Here is a 5000-nt window from a genome sequence, read left to right as displayed (position 1 = left end):
GAAACCAAGAATCCACCTACTCTCTCTTTCTTTCAGAACTGATCCACAAAGAGAGACCAATCTTGTGCTTTTCGCTGGCTCTCCCACATGTCCCCTGTCAGCCCAGCCTGCCCTTTGAATAAACGTTATTGATGCTCCGATAACAGCAGCAGACAGTGATATACTGTAGAGGTGACTGAAGGAGGTGTCTAATGGCTCATTTGCTCCAACTTTACAGTTACAGAAAATCGGTCTGGTAGAGTAAACCTGGTCTGAAGCATGAATGCAGGTGAATGTCCGGCCGTGTTTGGGCGGCTTGTGGACCCGCTCAAATCCGCTCCAAAATATAATGGATTCTAAATTCGCCCATGCTACACCCTTCCACCGAGTTTCATGAAAATCGGTGCGGTAGTTGTTTTATTTTGCGTAATCCTGCTGACAGACGTACGTACGGACATACACACGCTACCGAAAACATGACCTCTCTCCCTGCTGTCGCTGGGGCGGAGGTAAACATGACCTCTCACCCTGCTGTCGCTGGGGCGGAGGTAAACATGACCTCTCACCCTGCTGTCGCTGGGGCGGAGGTAAACATGACCTCTCACCCTGCTGTCGCTGGGGCGGAGGTAAACAGGCATGTCTCAGTCAGCACCCCTATAACAGACAGCACCCCTATAACAGACAGCACCCCTATAACAGACAGCACCCCTATAACAGACAGCACCCCTATAACAGACAGCACCCCCCTATAACAGACAGCACCCCTATAACAGATACTGTAGCAGCCTCACTAATGCCGGGCTCACCCCACAGGATTTTGGGGTCCTTTTATCCGTGGTTCAGCCCTCCCGACAGTTGGAGGAGAAATCAGGTCTGGAATGTTGGCTGGTACCGACGTTCGGCTCAGATGATCTTGTAATGTGAGGGGTTTACAGATCCAATCTCAAACCTCCCAATCGGCTCACAGACCCATCAGGGTCCAATAATATCAAACATGTTCGATATTTAGGATTATTACGTCATTACTTTACGAGCGAGACGGCGAGACCAGCGGTTGTTGCTCCCTCGGGCACAATAATCTTAATAATATCCTGTAGTTTGTGATGATTTTTTATCTTGTAGCGTGTGCATGTTTGAGATTCGAGAGAAGGACATCTGGTAGGATTCTCCTCGTGTGTGTGTGTGATGCAACCCGATTTCCAAATCGGTTAGGATTTTTTAAATCCTGTAGTGTGAGCCCGCCCTGCATAAGAGCTAACGTTTCTTCCAGAAGATCAGGGTTTCTGTGTAGACGAACGGTACTATTCTACTGGAGTTCAAATTGGGCAAAGGTGTATACTGGAACTTTAACTATACTGCGGAATTATTTTACTGATCTTCCGAGAACTCTTTACATGATTTTGGTAAATATGAGATCAATTTACATCGAAACAACGCAAGAATCACAAGACCGGGCTGATTGTTCAGCCAGATTGATGGATTGTTTTTGGGAGAGAGTATGCTCAACGCTCTGCATCAGTGACATAGGACCTCAAGCTGCCTATAACTCACCATAACTAACCACCCTGTCCCGACCTGTCCTGTCCAGTCTAACCCGTGCTGTCCTTACCTGTCCTGTCCAACCCTGTCCTCCTGACCTGACTTGTCCTGTCTAACCCTGTCCTGTCCTGTCCTGTCTAACCCTGTCCTGTCCTGTCCTGTCCTGCACCTTATCCTCCTGTCCTGTCCTATCTAACCCTGTCCTGTCCTCCTGTGTTGTCCTGTCCTGCCCTGTCCTAACCTGTCTAGCCCTGTCCTGCCCTGTCCTGCCCTGTCTAGCCCTGTCCTGCCCTGTCTAACCCTGTCCTGTCCTCCTGTGTTGTCCTGTCCTGACCTGTCTAGCCCTGTCCTGCCCTGTCCTGTCCTTTCCTGACCTGTCTACCCCTGTCCTGACCTGTCTAACCCTGTCCTGCCCTGTCTAGCCCTGTCCTGCCCTGTCTAACCCTGTCCTGCCCTGTCTAACCCTGTCCTGTCCTGTCCTGTCTAACCCTGTCCTGTCCTGTCTAACCCTGTCCTGTCCTGTCTATCCCTGTCCTGCCCTGCCCTGTCTAACCCTGTCCTGTCCTGTCCTGTCCTGTCTATCCCTGTCCTGCCCTGTCTAACCCTGTCCTGTCCTGTCCTGTCTATCCCTGTCCTGTCCTGTCTAACCCTGTCCTGTCCTGTCTAACCCTGTCCTGTCCTGTCCTGTCTAACCCTGTCCTGTCCTGTCCTGTCCTGCCCTGTCTAACCCTGTCCTGTCCTGTCCTGTCCTGTCCTGTCCTGTCCTGTCCTGTCCTGTCCTGTCCTGTCCTGTCCTGTCCTGTCCTGTCCTGTCCTGCCCTGCCCTGTCCTGTCCTGTGGAGGGTCTGTGGAGTCTGGCTGTGTAGATCGTGTATCATTCGTCTTTATTAAGATGAGGTCAGCAGTGTGCGGCTGAGCCTCTGTCTCTCTGCCTGAGTAAGTGAGATGGAGGATGTGGAGGAGACGCACTTCCTCTCCATACAGCAGACACAACAGGCTGGGACGGACAGACAGGAAGACACTGAGACTGAGAGGGAGAGAGAGGGAAGACAGGGAGAGAGAGGGAAGACAGGGAGAGAGGGAGAGAGAGAGATAGCGGGGCTTTGGAGAAAGACGGGGAGAGAGGGAAAGAGATCAAAGAATGCGAGAATCTGTCTGTCTGTCTGTCTGTCTGTCTGTCTGTCTGTCTGTCTGTCTCTCTGTCTGTCTTCAGAGGTTATGACTGTTGAACAAGGCTCTGGTTCATGTCAGACTATCTATTACTCTCTCTCTCTCTCTCTCTCTCTCTCTCTCTCTGTCTCTCTTTCTCTGGCAAGAGGAACAGAACGTCATAAATATGCATGGCAGACTGCTCATCCGTTTGGAGAATGAGAGAGAGCGACGGAGAAAATGTGTCAGCGTTGAACTCATCCACGCCTGGGACTGTGATCGACTCCTCCAAGATGCATGAGCTTCTGTTCCGAGTCCAAGTTCCTGGCTGGGTTCCTGCTCCTCCCTGTCTGAGCGCTACGCTAAAGCCGGGCAACGTCTCTCCAACTCAATATGGCGCAATATGGCGCGGAGCGAATGGCTCCAATCCACCTCAATATGCCCCTGTTTCATAAAACATTGCACAAACATAACATTTAGTGTATTGTATTCTGTATATCTGATTCTGAATACAACCTGCTACAGACTGATGGAGAGACTATGGAGAGACTATGGAGAGACTATGGAGAGACTATGGAGATACTATGGAGAGACTGTTGGAGAGACTGGTGGAGAGACTATGGAGAGACTGGTTGAGAGACTATGGAGAGACTGATGGAGAGACTGGTGGAGAGACTATAGAGACTGGTTAAGAGACTATGGAGAGACTGGTGGAGAGACTATAGAGAGACTGGTTAAGAGACTATTGAGAGACTGATGGAGAGACTGGTGGAGAGACTGGTGGAGAGACTATGGAGAGACTGGTGGAGAGACTATAGAGAGACTAATGGAGAGACTATGGAGAGACTGGAGTTTCAGATGCAGGCCAGCTACTAGGCCAACAAGGAGATGTTGTACCGTGCTACCGGCTGGATCTCAACAGCTCCTCTCCTCCTCCATTTCCTGTCTGTCCCTCTGGTGAGTGTTGGTCTCTCATCTCTGTTGGTCTCTCGTCTCTGTTGGTCTCTCATCTCTGTTGGTCTCTCGTCTCTGTTGCTGTCCTGCTTTGGAGCGTACACACTCTCTCATCGGTGGATGGATGAGAAGTCTGTACATCTAGCATCAGATCAAAGAGCTTTGAACACTCTCCCCTGGGAGTTACACCAAGCTCACACACACACACACACACACACACACACACACACACACACACACACACACACACACACACACAACACACAGTCTGCACATACACCCTACAAATAGCTTCAGACTGAGCTGCCTTGCTGTCTCAGAGTCTAAAGGAATCCCAGTGGGAGAGACTCAGGGAGTCATAACAGACAGAGCAAGTTTGATTGGGTGAAAGAGGAGTTAGTTTGGTGAAGGCCCTGGATGGGCTGGTTACCACATTGTGTCCAGTAAAGGCCATAACAGACAAACGCACACACACACGCGCGCACACACACAAATTCACACCAGCAGTGACTGATGGAGGTTCAGCACTGTAGCACTGAAATGTCTAAGAATAGATTAAAGCAGTGAGTGCTCTCTGGGAACTCTGCCTGCACTCACCTAGTGGGAGCCTACATGGCCATACAGTACACATCCAGACAAGACTTTGGATCCTCTCTCTCTCTCTTTCTCTCTCTCTCTCACACACACACACACACACACACACAGTCACATTGCATACAAAGACACACACCCACACACTCACATTACATACAAAGACACACACCCACACATATACATACAAAGCCACACACACACACTTTGATAATGTAGGTAGGTAGGTAGTTTTTCATTGAACCTGAGCAGAAATTATGGACAACTTGTCTGTTGTCTTTGTGTGTTCTCTGGCGCACACACAGGTAACACACACCTCCCCGGTCATTTGATCTTCAACAGTAAAATTTCCCTGTTTTATCAAACCCCTACATGGTCCTAATGTTAAGCCGTTCCATGGCGACTTCAAAGCCTCAGAAACTATCTCGCTACCTAATCACTGTTAAGTTTCACGAACTCATTCCCTACCCACTATGGAGGTGACATCTCCGTAAAAATACACAGCGACCAAAACACACTGCGTTATTGATATCTGACCTCCACAACAAAGGATAGGCTACCGTTTCCAACACAGACAGGCAGACACGACTGAACGACAGACAAACCGAGACACGTACAGGTAGACCGCAGACCAGCGAAATCAGAGAGAAATCTCTCTGAGTGAGTGCGCGCGTGTGTGTGTGTGCGTGCGTGTGTGTGTGTGTTTGTGTGTGTGTGTAGGCCTATTTGGTCGTCCGCCAGTTTCACTACAACGGCAGCTGCCCGGCTCACCGGGGAGTCGCGCTGGC

The 5000-nt window shown here is 50.1% G+C and overlaps 1 protein-coding gene across 1 annotated transcript in view; it reads right to left on the bottom strand.

Annotated features, from left to right (window-relative positions):
- The window catches only part of dgki (diacylglycerol kinase, iota), a gene marked incomplete at both ends in the record, with an annotated part of 53299 nt that overhangs the window by 47501 nt on the left and 798 nt on the right, over positions 1-5000 (bottom strand). The gene's annotated exons all lie outside the window — the stretch shown is intronic.

The sequence above is a fragment of the Borostomias antarcticus genome (genome assembly GCF_949987555.1).
Source record: "Borostomias antarcticus genome assembly, chromosome: 13".
NCBI lineage: Eukaryota > Metazoa > Chordata > Actinopteri > Stomiiformes > Stomiidae > Borostomias > Borostomias antarcticus.
The sequence above is the reverse complement of the archived record's forward strand: the minus strand, read 5'-3'. Positions and strand labels throughout refer to the sequence as shown.